The sequence below is a fragment of the Trachurus trachurus genome (genome assembly GCF_905171665.1).
Source record: "Trachurus trachurus genome assembly, chromosome: 23".
In the NCBI taxonomy this organism is placed as follows: Eukaryota; Metazoa; Chordata; class Actinopteri; order Carangiformes; family Carangidae; genus Trachurus; species Trachurus trachurus.
The window spans coordinates 14172596-14190879 of record NC_139912.1 but is presented as its reverse complement, the minus strand read 5'-3'; positions in this window follow the sequence as shown (position 1 = coordinate 14190879).

The following is an 18284-nucleotide window of genomic DNA, read 5'->3' as shown; positions in this document are numbered from 1 at the left end:
CAGCGGCCTCCCCATTCTTTATTATTGATCAACATTTCTCATTGATTCTCACATAAAATAAAACCCAGGGCTCCACAAAGGAGAATTATTGGTGCTGTTTTCTATGGGGTTCTCCCTGAAAGTGTTGCCAAAGTCAAGACAGCTGTTTGTCAAAGAGGGAAAATATCTCCCTACATGTTGTATAGGATGTTGAGAGATGAGGGGGGCACATTTTAAGATGTGGTTCATTTTGGATTAGTTGTATTCTTCAAAGGAGACATTGGACTGGTATAACTGACCTATACGAGAAACCTTGCCTGCAAAGGAGTCATAAGCCTATCCTAATAATTAGCATTTGCAATCAGGAATAGAGCTGAAAATTGAAATTTGATCCAGGGATTAATCAAACGGATAACACATCTGATCATTGATAGGACATTTCTAAGCGGCACGCATCCTCCTGTTTTTGCTTCTAGATTGTGACAATTCCCTGATTGTTATATGTAATCTCACTATGGACATAATTCCCATCTTCAGACATTTTCAGTAAATAATGTTCAGATTAAGAATTGAAAGGATGGTTTGAAGCACCCATTAGCTGAGATACTGTCTTTAGTAAACATATGCATCCTGATATGAATGTGGTGCAGAGCTTATGATGAACAAGGTGGCTGTATGTGATATGCCAGACAGTAGTGGGATGTTGTGATCACTATTCCACATGTCTGGATATGAGGTGGGAAAATGTTTTGATGTGCGGCTACTCTGGTATTCTTATGCTCTATACTCCCTAATGGCTCATAACAAGCTCATAGGTCACTTTTATTATATTATTTTAATCAAATTGTGATGTATACAGTTGTCCTGTGTATCGCTGGTACAGACTTGATGATGAACAGGCAAGTAGTTTATTTCCTATCTCCTATTCCCAAGGGTCTTTGCATATATCCAGCTACTGTTACTATAAAGTGTGCAACCAGTGGGTATCACACCTGACAACAGGAGAAACCAGTAGGGGAAGATTCATTGTGGTGATTGCAGTGTGGCATCCAAAGTGCATGTGAGGTATTTCATGCAATGTCTGCCGTTGTTCTAACATAATATGACACAATATGATATGATGGGGTGATTTCAGTCTGACCCTCAACCGTATGTCATGCTAATAGGTCCCCATACAGTGATCCTGTGTATTTTCCATGAAAATTCCAAGACAGTTTCTCTGTCTAAGTCAGAGCAGCTCTGCAATCTCTGGTATCACTTGGTAAATGCAATCAGTTGCTGTGAGTGGGAAGCCCATACTGTAGCTGCAGCAGAATGCTAATGTCAGCCTGTTAACCTACATTTTGAAAGCTCCAGTCAGCATTTTGTACTGTATTCTTGTGTTCACCAACATAGCGATAGCTGAGGTGAGACATGTCTCACCGTCTCCCTCTGAGTTTTGTGTTTTCCTTTATGAAAAACTCCCAACCTTAAGTAAAACAGGGTTTTGGGCATGGCACAGTTATTACTGTAACAATGGAATCAAAACATTTGAACAGAAGAAAGGCACCTGTGATGTACCATAAATTCTGTGGATTTTAGATTTTAAAAAGTGCTAAACTTTATATTTCCACATGTAGAATATTGAACAACTGGCTCTTTATGGAGATCATTATGCCAAGTGCTTATTCACTGCCATAAATTATTTAATAGGTTGTTTTTTTTAAAGTCCCATATACAGTATATTACCATGTAGCTGTATATTATGGTATGACAGGCCCTGTGTGTGGGCACCAAGACCCCCCCAAAAGACATCATGAGACATGACTGGAGTCCCCTGTGACAACTCCCCTGTCTGTCAGTGCAGAGCGCTGGGGAGCCATTACTCACGGCAGATGGGGTGTCGCCGACGTTCTCCCACTCTCCCGTTTATCCATGGCCCATTAGGCACGAGTCAGGTGATGGAGCTCATGGTCGCTTCAGGTGCATTGTCATTCAAGTGATGGCACAATTTTTGAGACAATGAAGGGAGATGCATAAGGCTGATGGGATGGGGATCAGGGTTGAGGTCGGCTCCTTCAGGTGAGACTCAAGATATAACCTGTGAGGTATATGGCTCTAATGCTCTATACGTTTCTGATTCTTTATAAATTCAGCTGACTAAAATGAGCTTCAGAAGCTGATATTTGATGGTAGTGTTCCTAAATGCATCTGCATCTGTCCAGCTGCTTATGCTTTGTGTTTTCATAACACATAGATTCTCAGTCCGTGCTCTGCTTCTGGCTCTGTCACAAGAAAACATAGCTGTTTTTTTATTTTTGTATTATTCATTCCCAGAGGCTATACATAAACAGCTGCCAGTGAAGTAAGCAGGTGCACACGTTATGAAATCAGGAAACAGGAGCATCCTGGTGTCTCACATCCATGAGACACTGAGCTAAATGAATACAGTTAGCGCTGTGGATTCTTCTGTATGCTTTGGGTTAATGGCATCAGTGGCACCCTGTGGCGATGATGGTTGGTTTTGGGGGTAGGAGGGGCACACACACACACACACACACATGCACATACATACAGACAGACACTCACCCAGACCCACTCACCCCCCCGCTGTACCCTACACCCTTGGCTCACAGCTGGACATGTTTGGGTGGCTGTTTTCATTAAGGTACGGGACACATTAAATTAGCATGACTGGCTGAAGATTGATGAATTGGAAAATGGGGGAGAGAGTCAGAGCCGGGGCTGGAGTGTGACACTCTGTTGCTGCTGGTGGGTTTCTCAGAGAGCAGATGCTGTTGTTCTCCCTGCCTCTTCACAAGACAGATGGTTTTTTTGGTTGGGTGTGTGTATTTTTTCCCCCTTTTTTCTTTTTTTGGAAGATGATGTTATAGTTGGAAGATGGGGAAAGACCCAGTTTTTGCACAGTGAAGCACTGTGCGAAATCTTGTGTTAGTCAGACAGCTCTGATTTGAGACAGTTTATTCTTGGGTATCACATCATCCTGGTACTTCTGGACATCACTGCCACTAAGATGATACCATATTCCAGTTAACTATGAGTAAACACACTCTGGGAACCCTTTTGAGACTCTGACAGGCTCCCTGTCTCGCAATGATGTGATTTCAGTGTGATAGTCAGTTGATTCATTTATTTCTTTATTGAGTTTTCACCCATTGTTTGAACAAAAAGAGCATTTTGGATGTCATACAAGGCTGGTATTTTTCAGATATAATGATGATTCAGAAAATATTCATCAGTTTAATGTCTTTTTTTGGTGATTAAATGTTATTTTGCGCCCCAGTGGAGGTTGGAAAAAAAGGGGGAAAACATCAGTTTTTGACTGTATCTATGTTGGAGATGGATTTTAGTAATATAATATACAAACACGTTGCTTAAATGTATCCATGTAGATCATGGAATTCATCAGCTGAGAGGTGAGCCCTCAGTCAGTCAGTCAGTCAGTCAGTCAGTCAGTCAGTCAGTCAGTCAGTGGGCCTTGTAATTACAGTAAATTCAACTTTTTCCACTGCTGTAGATAGGGTAATGGTATCAATCATCTCTTCAACTGATGGTAAAAATAATTGTTAGTTGCAGGCCAGTATTAACCACCTGAGGAGAGGAGAGGAGAGGAGAGGAGAGGAGAGGAGAGGAGAGGAGAGGAGAGGAGAGGAGGAAAAACAGTACTGTAGAGAAGACAAGGGGAAGGAGTTAGTACAAGGAAACTAGGGCTGCAGTGAGGAGGAGTGAGGTGAAGAAGAAAGGAGAGGAGAGCAGCGATGTGCTGCTGCGAGCACCAGCTGTGCCAGGCCACATCCTCAGCGCAGCAAGTGACTTAACAAAAGCAGACATAGTATCCCACTCCTGCACAGACACACAGGCACGCACACAGATAACCTTAAAAGGCGCAATAACTACATTTTTATTCACCCTATACTCATTCTTTTGTCTTCTTTTGTCTGTGTGTGTGTTTTTTTTTATAAACCGTCACCTGTAGGTTATAGAGTCTGCTCGGAGGCTGCAGGTGATGTTGTTTGTGTGGATCAGGTGGGCAACAGATGGGCGAGTGGGTGAGAGCAGAGGAGCTGCCAGACTGATGGCGGCTGTCATTTCGCAGGGTGTAAAAACACGTTGTCATCTCTGTCTGAACAGCCCATTTCATTTTACGCACTGAGCCATATGTATTTGTTTTCACCGTGGACTTATCTGAGTTTGCAACGCAACCTTTTCACAGCCTTGTCAGCCGATTTCACAGAACGAATGAGGACCTATATGCATATGGTCGCGTACAGTATATGCTCTTTATTATCTCTTTTTATACAGCGTTAGGAAAACAAAGGAGGTATGTTCAAATCCCACTGGCGGGGGCTTAATACATTGTACAGTAAGGCTTAAAAAATAATATTACCCCCATCCACCAGAATCTTTGTCACAGCTCTAAAATGATTAGTGAGGATTTAGGTCAAAGAAGCCATTAAAGAGCTCCTCTTATCACACCGAGCATCCAATTGGTCCAAGGCACCAGCATCACATGGTGGGTGTGAACCAACGAGCCTTAACAAAGATTATTAAAGATGTTTTTACAGAGCGTAATTGAATCTGTCGGCTGTGACTGACTTTTTTTTAAAGCTGTATACCCTGCTGTGAAAACCTACATCACCACCTTATATGGGAGGAATTTTTGAGGTTGTTTTCTTATAGGTAGATATCTCTTCTGACCTCAAGCCACAGAGGGAGATTAGTTTGATGGGAAATGTATCTTTGGGCCTTCACACATGATTTGTAGAGTGTGTAATTATGTATTGCTTTTTTCGCCAGAAGCTGATAATGTTCACACTACGCCTACACAGGCAGGACACTAATACTCCACCTTATGGTGAGTTTATGGTAAAAGAGTATTCCGGGAACGTTCAGATGAACAAGTGTGAACCCAGTTTGGTCAGTAGGTATTTTATATTGAGCATCTGTTTATCATCAATTTGTGTACAGTGTATGTGGGAAAAGCGGCTCCAGTTCAATGGAGCCTTGTCGTGTCCTCGATCCTACTCGTCTGACCCCCCGAGAGAAGGCCCTTCTGAGGCCAGCCCGCCTTCAATGAGTCCTCTCGCTCGCACTGAAAGAATGCCTTTGTAGCAAAAGATAAACCGTCCGGCGGGCAGATGAGGAGGACGGCGAACAGAAGTGGTTCTTCACTGTGGAAAAGTCATCTATCAGCTTAAGACGCATCTGCTAACTGATAAACCAATTAACGGAGGACAGATGCCGCGTTTATGGGCCTTGAAAACAGAATGGGAGACACACAACATCTGCCTTGTTAATCATGTTTAATACTTTGTTTATAGCAACTTTTAATTTCATTTGAACTGTATAACCCTCGCACTCACATGCCCCCACGGCCCCACTGTGGAAAACCCCCACATTAAAGAACTCGCACTGTCAACTCACATAAAAGCATTTTAATTAGTAACAAAATTACACAGACTGAACATTTTAACATCGTTGCCATTTAGGGAAAGATGCATTTGGTGGTCTAAACTTTAAGTATGTCAGATTTTGACAGCCACCAGCCTGGTGGATTGTGGGAAACTGATTGAAAAGCCAGTTGGATGATAAATGACCCCTCAATTGTAAACAATGTAACTACAGACCTGATGCAGCTCAGACTTTAGGGACTATGACTTACTATGTTTGTTCTTACTCAGCATCATTTGATGCTCCTGGATGTTGGCCCATAAAAGTCAATGCAGTTTCACATCAGTGGTAACACCCCACCCCGTCACTCTGTCCTCTGTCTCTCTCGCTCTCTCACCCTTCAAACTGCTGAGCCGGCAGGTTTTGGGCTGCCAGATACACTCTGCATTGTCCGATCAGAGCCGTGCTGCTTTACTCACCTTGCCTCTTCGCTCCCTGGCGTAGCTCAACCGTGGCTGCTGCTGCTGCTGTAGCACTTTAGTTTATTACAGTGGAGATGAGTAAGATGTTAGACAACCACACTTCAGAAGAGGAGCACTCCTCTGTAGTTTTGCACTAATTGTGTGTGTGTACCAGAAACTCTTTTCATCTCCTCGAGTTGATTGTTCTCCTTAATGATAATTTATATCTGTGTTAAGTTGCGGTGATTCTCTGTGGCTGGCTCAGATCAAAAAGAGAAGAGAGAAAAACAGAGAGTGGTCAGGCCATTTTCTGCCAAATGAGCTGCTATAGTGGCTCGCCTGATCTCTGCTCTGACGGGAAGAGATAACCCTCATGTCCCTGCTCAGATTGCCATGATACACATGTGATGATACACAGGCTGCCAGTGCCTGCTCAAAGGGCAGATACATACAGAGATGTAGGGTCATGGGGGCTGTTATTTCTGACCTATAGTTCCATTTTTTTTAAGCCATATCCAAGGAGATCTTACAGAGAGCAGTGGCCGAGGCCCTGCCTTGTATTACAGACACCAATAGATAAAAGATACATTTTTACCCTTAAGTGATGAGCTCAGCTACACAGCGATGTCTTTGATCTTGGGTTTAACTGTCCCATCAAGATGCAAAGAATATACTAAAAATAACCAAAATAATATATTTATTATGCACATTATTAACTGCTATGAGCCTTTTGGACGTGAATTTTATTCCAAAATATCAGTTAATATTGTGTGTGTGTGTAAATTAACTGTCTCTCTTACTAAAGATGTTCTACTTAACCTTTTTCTAGATTATAGAGCTGTTTCCTCACAGCACACTGATAATTAAGCATTTTAATGACTTGGCTAGGAGCCAGTAGATAATATTTTCGGCGAGACAGCCATATGTTTTACTGATGAACGAATGATTAATGTGTTGCCATTTCCTTTCTCCCGTGGAAGTCATGGAAGTGGGGTTTTCTTTTTGCCCCCCTGATATCAGTATGACTACCTTCTGTCACATGATATCTGCTTATTGTTTTTCATGGAAAAGCTTGTTGTACCATGAAAATGCCATTGTCAGATATGACATTGAACACATCCACTTTCTGTAAGTTGAAATCACTGCCATGCCTGGGAGCTCTGCACACAGCTCTGCACCACTACGTTTGTTTACCCAGCCTTTTTTTTCCCATCCAGTGTCTTCACAGCATTTTCCCACCATATGCACACTGCTGGTATTGACCCTCAACCCACTCCATCGCTCCTCCACTCTCTGCTCTGATCCATGACTCACAAAGCCCATTTAACCTTTACCCAGTTAGATGCAAGCCAGCATTCGGCTGCAAGAACCAAATGTCTCTTTTTGTGTTGCCTCTGCTAGTTGTGATGGGAGTGTTGGGGAATACGGCTCTGTCTGTGTGTGTCTTTATGCATGCACCTACAGTACCTTAAACCTCAAGACCAAAAAGAGCAAAGAGGAAAGTGGCTCCCAGACCCCTGGCATTGACTATAATGTATCACCTTGTCCTTTCTAAAGCAGAGGAAAGCCCTCTGCTTTGTTACATATTCATTCAAGCCAGTCATCCATTACAGCTATGTGATATATTACCTGCACGATATTCACTCTACAAAAGATCCATTAATAAGTGGAGGAGCAGCTAGTTTTCTAACCTGGGTATCGCATGCATTTCCCACGGTGGTTTCCTCTGTGTACACGCTCACATAACTAGGTAACACGAGCTATATGGTGTCAAGGCTATAGGGAGTGTCCCTTACTGTTAGATCACATGAAGTCTACCTGTTTGCTACAGACACTCCCTTGGGTATTGTCCTACACTTAATCAAATTTGGCATAATTTGCTGCTCCAACAGTGTATGAATGTTGACAGGTTTTCTTAGATTTCCTATTTTTCCAAAGACAATTAACTTTGAGTTTCTATTTTCAGACATTCTTTATCACCAAATGATAACAATAAAAATAATGGATTAATTGAGAAAATTATAGGCAAATTACTTTGGAAATAATCTTAAATTGCAGACCTATTTTTAAGCTTTTGAGTTTGAATTGTTGTGTCCTACTGTGAGACATGCTGATTTTTAAGCTTTTCTGTCCTGCCCCATGACACACTGTTGTATACATTTTTGGGACCAATTTGTATGGAGTTTGCATGTTTTTCTACATAGGCTCTGTCTGGGTTCTCCATCTTTAATTGGCTCTAAATTGCCCATAGGTGTGAATGTGAGTGTGTGAGGTTGTTCATCTCTTTATGTCAGCCCTGTGATAGACTGGTGACCTGCCCAGGGTGAACCTACCCTCACCCTATGTCAGCTGAGATTGTCTCCAGTCCCCCCACTACCCTGCACAGATGGATAGATGGCCCTAGCTTGAGGTGTGTGATGTTAAAATCAAGGTTAAGATAGTGTAGGCTGTTAGTCCACCGGCACTATATAGCTGTTATTTATGTAGCAAGGTTGACTGTAGGGCCCCCCACCCATGAGGGATTAATTGCATTTGAATAATTGATATCCTCTCACATGCAAAAACATGTCTCCTATCTTCTTCCTTATAAGCACCACTGCTTTAGTGTATCAAAGCCAAGCTTTTAAATACTATACAGAGTGATGAATTATTGAGTGCTTTGCTCTCGTCACTTTCACTCACAATCCTCCATGTAGGTCAGAAATTGGGAGGATTTGGGGATGTACCATCCTTGTTTTTTCAGAGAAATTGGGCGAGGGGTGCAGGCTAAAATTCAGGCTTTAATTTGGGGTTTTGCAATCAATATTTTGAATTGTTTTTGTGATTTAGAATTTACTTAAACATGGGTTTTCTCTGCCTGGACCCTCACAGAGCCTTCACATTAACACCCTAATTGATAGTGTGTATCAGGTATCACAGATCCATAAGTGTCAGCACATGGGATTGTATTGACATGGAAATTATTGATCCTGGGATTAGGACTGGGGACCCTCAGGGCATCAGAGTTTCTGAAAGCAGAGGCCTTCTGTTTTTACACAGCTGTGTGATATCTCACAAGCTCATTAACGCAGGCCGGATGGAGTCAAGTGGGTTAACTAAGTTTATCTTTGTTGGCCGAAATCCCTGACCGCATGGATTTGGTCCTTTTGTTAAAGAGAGCCTGCCCCAGCCAAAAAGGAATGGGATTCATTCTTCATTAGAGCCTTATGATTTTGGTGGTCTGTTACATTTTGATATGCAAGAGGCACAGGGCTGCTCCACACCACCTCTTTTTGCCAGATCTCCTTGCAGTTCATCATTTGACCAAGAATGAAATCTTAATAGAAATCAAAAATTAAATAATAGTTGTATGTAATTATTCTTCAAACAGGATATAACCTTTAATAGACTGGTAAATATAACAGAGGGTGCATGCAGATTGAGTCGTTGTCCAGTGTCCCAATGTAAACTCTGGGCTGCTTTGCTGCGAGGTACACTCATTAGCTCAGACAGCATCTGTTTTTAGAGTACCAAAGTGCTGACTGAGGCCTTTGTATAGAGATGGCTACAGCCTCTCTTTTACAGCTGGGTCCATGCTGTCTGGCCTGCCATGAGCTCACCACCACAGGCCAACAAGGCAGCAGAGCCCTGCTGTGGGCAGCAGTGAATAAGCGTATGCCCGTGAGTGTGTGTGTGTGTGTCTGTGTGCGTGTGCGTGTGCAGTGAGAGATGGAGTGATAGCAAGCTGCTAAGGTCGCTACTTTGGTAGCGCCATTACAGAGCCTGGCTTTACGCCTATGTCTGATGACATGGACATTTTATGAAAATACTTTGAGTTGGCTCAGAGCAGAATATGTAGACCTATTTAGCACTTTAAAATGGGTTTGACTATTGCTAAATCCCATTTGTCCCCTAGGTTAATAGGAAAAATATTATTACATCTTACCTGCAATGATATTTTACAGTCACTTGGAGACAGCACATATTCTTCCTTTACAAACATGAAGATGAACATGTTAGCAAGAAGTTGTCTAATACAACCAGCAGTTACAGGACAAGGTTAGCATTTGCAGTTTCCACGTGTTTTGCTTCCCATTAACTCCCACAAGAAAAATCCAACTAAAGTTGAGAGCAATAACGCCAAAAATAATGAACTGAAGGATGCTAAATTGGCTCAGGGAAGGAGGACTTAGGGGTTGGCTTCATTTAAACTCGTGATCTAGTTTTCAGTGTGTTTACAACTTTAGACTTTGTGATTTTTTTGAAGAAGATGGTTAATGAAGGGAAGGTGCTGATTACAAGGATTGGGGAAGGGTCAGAGATTGGCAGGTGTGAAAGAAACAGCTCTTCAAATATTGATTTCTTCTGCTCCAAAGGCCAAACTAAGGGTGTCAAAGTATAGATACTGTCAGTCCTGCTCACTTCCAAGATTGGTGTCGAATAATGAGGTTATTGGGACACACACGGTGAGTCTTTTCTCTGTGGATTGTCATGTATGGTGTCATAAATGTGTCAAATTAGCAAAAGAACAGATATTTTAAGAAGGTTTACAATGGTGGGAGTGTGATCGTCGATGCTTTCAGACTATTGCAGTTGATTTTGTGGCTTGTTTTGTCCGACTGGCCTGACACGGCCTGTGTTGTTTTTTTCATTGGGAATTTGTTTAATGAAAATCAGGGCAAAGGTGGGAGGCAAATCACCTAGGTTTGTGCATGCGAGGAGGACGTATACTACATGTGTGAATCCATGTGTACAAACCGCAGCAGATAGATTCAGGAGTGTCCACTTCACGCTACAGTGATCATACCCACTGCTGAGAAGAAGCAGCGACATCACCACATTACTGAACCGTGACAGCATCCAAATAAGTCCGGCCATGCACTTTCACTTTCAGGTGAGGTCATGAATCATGGCTGTCACTGGATTTGGGATGGCCTCAGGAACATTTGGCCTCTGCTGTTTCATTAAGCCTTCTTTTGTTAGCCCACAAATTGTAGCCACATTAACAAACGCCCAGTGCTATACGAAGGGGAAAGCTGTGCAATGGGCCGCTGAGTGTTTATTTGACCTTAAGGGCCATAAACATAAATATATTGCGCTTATGAATACAAAAGCAAATCACGTTCATTCAACTAACACAAGAGCACTAGTGGTGGATAGTGCTGCTGTCGGGGTTAGCGCTGCGTTTTGTTTGCTAGTAGCCTCAATTTCTTACAGAAGTGGATTAATGCCAGGTCTAGCCAGTCTAGTGAAGTGTGTGCTTTAGAGCTTTCACATTCAGTCTAGTGGAAATGCTGAGTGGACTGTAATTAGTCACTTTGTGTTAGTCATGCACACACAACACAATAACAACATTAACACATCTCACTCCAGTCCAGCAACACTCCACATATTAACAATTAATTGTTCGCTTTGTTACCTTACTTAGTTCATGATGTCCCAGCAGGTGTTTTTTTTATATACAAGTGCAAATATTTCAAAGCTTTCCTCTACAAAATACATATTGTATTGTACCAATTTTCTTTGCCAGATCTTCTTTGTCCTGTCTTGTGCAATTGCTGTTGTTTTTTTCACTATTAAAAAAGACCACACTCTTTCCCCATAAGTTAGATAAGGCCACTGCAGCTGGTGTAATAGGGCAGGGCTGTGTTTTGGTAATATTAGTTTTATATCATTTTAATTATTGTTATGAAATACATGGCATTGTCTCCTGTTTGATTTAACACAATAAGCCAAAACCAGACATTCCTAAAAGTTTCTCAGGTGGATAGTAGCTTACACTTTCCCCATTCATAATCATGTTGTAGCTTTAAGCAGGTGGTATTTTTAGGGTTAACAGCTTATAATATAATGGGTAGATCCATGTATACATCAAGTTAAAAGACTTGGCTCAAGATCAGGAGCCCATTGACTTTATTGGCCCATGAAGAAATGTCATACAATGTGTGAAAATTCAGCCTTTTCTTTATAAGTGGCTTGGTCTCACCTTGGGGTCAGCGGTGTCAGGTGCAGTCACACCACCCTTCTAATAAGTTTGATCAAAATCATATTTGGCACTGACACGTCTCCAATCTGATCTAATCCATACCCACATAGTATCTGCATGGAAACCCTGAGGGAGGTTTGTAAATGGGAAACAAGATAAAACTCCAGTCTGCATGTTCCTTGATATTTTCTAAAAATAGCAAACTCAGTAATGTCATCTCCTGCTATCGCTCATTTGCAGTTTTGATCTTCCTTCAAAGACTCTTCTGTCGCCCGACTGCTGCAGGATATACCAATTATACAGCTGAACTGTGCTGTGTTTGTGTGGTGTGAGACCGTCATAGCCGTACAGTGTGTATGATAAAACTACAATCTGGCAGCATCACCCCTCGTGCTGTCGCTTTGTCGAACCATTAAGAAAAAAGTGATAACCGATTTACAGTAACCTCACTGGGTAACAGCTTCACTGCCAAACAGAATGTAGTGAGTGTAATATCTGCACTTCACTGTTGCGGTAAGCCGTTGTGCTGCGTCTGAGCAGCCTTTGTGTCAGCTTGTCGCTTCCTCATCACAGCTTTAAGCCTGAGAACAAGGTTTTTTTTGTTGAGAGTCCCAAATTAATGAGCTCACATGGAGAAATCCCTCTCCGCTGGTGTTACTTATATTAGAAGGCCTCAATCCTCTGTCCCTCTTCTTCCACTCCTTCTGCGGTAGGTGGAAGACATGCAGTCAATATTAGATGTCTCCAAGGCATCCTATAGGTCTATACCCTCCACTGTTTGCCCTCCGTTGTCAACAGCACCCTTTTGTTCCTCCTATTCTCATTTCCACTTTTCTCCTTCTTATTGCGTTCCTCTACATCTGTCTCCATCTTTGTCTTTCCCCCATGTCTCTCCTTTAGATAAGACGGTCTCCAGGCTGCTGGTTACATGGGCAATTTTTTTCAGGGTGTTTCTGACATGTCATGTCACTGACAGCCAAGTGCTGTGGATGTTATTCCGCTTGGCTCTCTCCATGTTAGTTATAACCCTCTCGCATCTTGGCGTTGTATAGGCCACCCTCAGGTCATTTGGTAAAAGAGGGCCATACGGTCGCTGCTATAACACTTTAATTATGAATGTTTTGTAAAGGAAGTCATAACGTATGCTGGACAGGTCTTTGTGTCCATGTGTAGGAGTGCATGTTTGTGTTAAATGAGGTTTCCAAGTCCACCCTCCCCACCCTCCCACCCCCTTATTGTAGCCTTGGGATTCATCCCCCTGCATAAATCCTGCATTAACATAGAAATCACACTCTGCGACTGATTTAATGCAGCTGAGCATCATATGGCCAACTGCATCATGCTATAGCTAAACAGCCCATCTCTCTAAGTCATAGTTCAAATCATCTTTTTCTCCATCTAGTCTATTTCTCCTCCGTTCCTCCAGGCCTCCCACTCTTCTCCTCTGTTGGTTGCTGTCACTCTGATGTTTCCTCTCTCCCCCTCAGCACCACTCCCTTTCATACACTCCCTCTGTTGAGGCTGGAAAATGAGTCTGATGATTGGATCCAGTCCCCACGGAGCTCTCATACCTGGACATTTTTATAACACCGCCTGCTTTCAGTTGTAGGAGGCTTACAGCAGAGGCTCGCCAGCAGAGGAATGCTACTTCCTACTGTTCCTAAATGTTGATTTATCCTTCTTGCTCCTACCGCCTCTGTGTGTACGTGTGACATTCTTGATGACTCCATTGTGTGCATTGTGTGGTGTCGAGTGGGAACGGCGGGGTTGCGAGGATTGTCCCTTTAACCTCTGTAGGGAGGGAAAAACTAACTTCCAGGAGGCAGTAAATCTCTCTGATTAAACCCAGCTCTCTGTGACTGCTCTTTTTGTGTGGGACTAGACTGTGTGTTGTCTGTCATCTGAGGGATGCTCACAGACAAAATTACAAAAAAGAAAAAAAAATCCTCCAAATAGCCATGGTAACCAACCCCCCTTTCAGTCTCTGTCTCTCACACACACACACACATGTACAAACATTACAAGGGAATGTATGGGTTTGAACTGCTCAGCGGAGACTTCAAAAGCAGCTGTAAATGAAGCCAACCTGAAATGGGCTTGTGACATTTTTTTGGGTCCATTTTTACATTTTTTGCCATTTCAATGAACACCCTAAACCGTTTTCACGCTCCAGTCGAAGTGTGAAAAGTAGTAAGTGTACCAGTGTAAGAGGGCAGCTGTAGGCAAGCGATACAGCCGCTCTCAGCTGCACTAACATTTCCAGGAACCGAGGAAAGTTGTAAAAGTTCACACAGGCTGTAGAATTTCAAGCGCAGTCATTCAAGTCCCTGATCTGTAGTTTTCAGCCTCCCTAAAAGTTCTCTTCTCCAGAGATAGTTTGTACTTAAAAAAAAATACTTCATTATCTCCATTATTATGGGCAAGCATTGTCTTCAGATGGTCTCTTTTTTAAATATCTTATTTGTCTACTGGGAAATACAAAAACCATGTGCATAATGACACGGTGCACTGAACCCAACCTGGCGACCGTCTTAATTAGGTCATTTGTCATGTTCTGTGACTACAGGATCATGTAGACAGATGTACATGGGTGCATAAAACACACACACACATAGTGATAAATAACCCTGAGGCCTGCACCAAAATCTCTTCACACACAGATGTTACTGTCTGTTACTTGACGAACAAACAAGCTTCAGGCTCCTACAGACAGTTGTTGTCCAGGTGTTATACCATCTCCATTTATGAAAGCCAAGCCAGTATGGATTTACAGCTTACAGTCGGAGTGCATTTTATACTGCACGGTTTGTTAAGCCACACTTGGCACAAAATGAATGCATTTCCACTCTTGTCAAACACAAGTTAGCTGTGTGTATCTCTTTGTTGATGTGTTGTTTTGCCATTTTCTGTTGTTTGCACCACCCAGCTCCAGGGCAACTGGTATGTGGAAATCCAAAAATTCAGACGTCATTTGTGACAGCGTGGACAGTCTTAGACTGTTTCCAGAATTATGAGTGGGAGGACTGAGGACAGAGACATGTAGAGGATGGTTAATGACTGATAATTATTATTAAGTGCAGGGCTCCAGCTGTAAAACATACGTGTTTAACAAGCAGCTAAACTAATGATGGTCCTGCTAACATCAAAGCTTCAATAGGAAGCAGAACATCTTATTTCTTTACATTGACTTGAACATGTTTAATATTATAAATCCTCTCTTTGTGTTTTTTTTATTGCAGCAATTCTCCCCAGAGGTGCTTTATTTTGAAGGGCAAATTTTGAGTTCAATATGGAGACCTGGCCAGATTGAAATGTCCATTGAGATAGTGAGATCACAATGCAATTATGTTACTTTCATACCACAAAACCACACACTGTATCTGCTTCTACCACTGAGTCTTAAATATTTGATGATGACTTTCAAGTGCTTTTTTTTTTCCTGCTCTGAATGTTGATATCAAGCAACTTGAAATTACATTTTTGGCACTAATGGCCATTTCAACCCACTATCAAAATGATGTTTGATCGCTCTTGGGTTTATGAGGATGTGTGTTAACCTGCTAATAGGGAGCTGACATTGGGGTTGTTTTAATTTACTGATAGCATGTGTGTGTCGTGATATTATGTAGGAATCAGATGAAGATAAAAGTGGGTGTGGAGGCCCGGTTGGCAGGTTAAGTGTGTTTTTCAAGCAGCTCCGGCTGTCGCTGATTGCTGAGGCCCCTCAGCCTTGGGGATTACAGCACACACACACACACACACACACACACACACACACACACACACACACACACACACACACACACACACACACACACACACACACACACACACACACACACACACACACACACACACACACACACACACACACACACACACACACACACACACACACACACACACATTTCTATTCATGCCCGAGGTCAGTTATTCTATCATAGTCTGCAACCCCCCCATCACAGACACATGCAGTGTACTGGTTCCCAATGGATCTATAAACTCCGGCAGCTAATTGAAACGAGAGATAGATAGTAAAATCAAAGTGGGATTGCACCAGACTTTAATCAGACATAGTGATCACACTGTAGTTGGCGTGAGGAGAAAATACAGAAGCCAGTGAATATTCACAAAGCTTCACATTCACATTGGTGTTTTAGAGATATTTTAATGTCTGGCTGAAAGTGAGAGCGACTCGTCTATTTTTGCCACATGAGTCGCTTCTTTAAATCTCCATCGTCTCATCCAATAATACACAGAGTGGGAACCTGAATCACGGTGATGGTGAGGTGAGGTGAGGTCACCCCCTGTTCTGTTTAAATAACGCTGTTGTGCTAGAGTTAATATGCTCCACTGAGTGTCTGTACTCTAATGCATCAAAATTAACCAACAAACCCATTAGTGTGACACTTCGTTATCTTGTGGATTTACAAATTTTGCCTTGACTAAGCAGCACATTATGTTACATACACGTCATTGTGCGTGTCAGTTGTTTATTTTTGCCAATGCAGCTGCTATTAGAGAAAAGTTATTGTGACCTTTTCCTCCCTTTTCACTTTCCCAACATGCTATGTTTTTTAAACCCCACCTCTCACTAGGAAGCAACAACCTGCACACTGAAAATTTGATGAGGAATTTGATGAAGATTTGGATCATACAGTCACACAACTTTTTTTGTGCCCCATATTCCATCAAAACAAGTTCCCCATTGTTATTGTTTTGCAAGGACACCCTTGCCATATCCTGGGCCCAGCAGCACCCGCCCAAACTGATAGTGATTGGTTTAAGAAAGAAATTCAAACAAGCCAATGAGTTTTATTCCCCTGTCGTATCGTCGTTGTCAGGTAGGTTTAGGTTCTGAGAGAACTGACTGGGTTTGTTTGAGTGAGGCCGGATCATTTCAGAACATAATGTTTTAGAATCGATTTGTTATCTATTTCTTTTAAAGAAAATGTCACTTTCTGTCTCTCCCTTTTCGTAGCCATGGTAACGTGCTGGAGTTTGGGGTCAGCTCTGCTAGCTTCTCTCGAGCTGCCACTGTCCAGCTCTCTTCTCTCTCTTTCTTTTTCCCCCACTGTCTCTGTATTTCTCTCCTCTCCACCCCCTTTCACTTCTGTTGCACTGTGATGATGAAGCGCTTTTAGATTCTCCTGTTAATAATGCATGTTTCTGGTCCCGCCCCCCCCCTCCACTCGCCTTTCATTTTTTCATGTGTTCTCTCTCACTCTCACACACACACACTCTTTCCTCCCCTCCATCCTCGCTCTGCCTCTCCTGCTGGAGTTTTCTGATGTCTGGTTGCGTTCCCGTCTTCTTTCATTACGTCTCCCTCTCTGTCCCCTTATCTGTGCCTGCCCTCTCTCTCTCTCTGTTCTCAGTTCACTTTGTCTCTATTCAGATCAGATTATTGAATTTACGCTTGATACATTTCAGATCATTCCATCGATACACTCAATTTCTGCTGCGTTCAATTCAGGTGAACTTCCCTCCCTTCTCCCGTTCTCTGGCTCTTGTCTATCTACATCATTGCGTTTCCATGGTAACGGGGCACAGCTTGGGGTTGGCTTGGCGTTCCTCCAATCTCTCTCGCTGCGTGTGTGTGTGTGTGTGTGTGTGACAGCAGCTACTCACCCACGTCACCGCCAGAGAGTTCAATGGAAAGACCACTCTGTCATCTTTTACATTACCCAATGAGTTCAAACGGCTCGACCCGGGCTTATTAATGGCCACTCACACGATCCACTGTCTTTCTCCACTGAGCTAACTACGGCCGTAATGGCCTCACGTCTAAATGGGCCAGCGTTCTTTGTCCGTCACATTTGTTTTGCTAATGTGAGATGAATGGAGAGCCTCTCTGGAGATTATGATAATGCATTCACGGACACGAAGGGAGGCCTGTTAAGTGTGTATGTGTGTGGTGTGTGTCTGTGTGCGTGGGGTAGGGTAGGGTAACCTTTCATTTGTGTGTGTCCCCCGCTGGAGGTAAAAGTAATAAAAGTGACTGGAGACATTTTGGTTATTGATTGAAGGCCTTGTGTTCAGCAAGACACAGTCATTTACTGGGGACTCCCTGGAGAGTTATAAGACTTGCTCATGTATTCATGTTGCAGTGTGTGTGTGTGTGTGTGTGTGTGTCATTGGACTGATTGAATAGATGAATTTCAGTCTATTAGCTTTGAGAACTGAATATGTTCCTCTGTCAATTATATTTAGTGAACTGCATTATTCCCCTTTTATGAGTTGGTGAGCAAAAACGAGGATACATGTTGTAATATGTTTCATTTTATAAATGTATTTCTGTCAACCAAAGACAACAATTTTCAGTTGTCAAACCTTTACATCATCACTTATTGTCCATGTCATTGTAATTTACTTGATGCTGAGTAATTTGAGGACGCTGATCTAGGTTTGCATGAATGTCAGCTGTGTCGGCCTTTGACTGAGCATTTATTTCTTTTTCAAATGACTTGCAATAAGAAAATACAGTT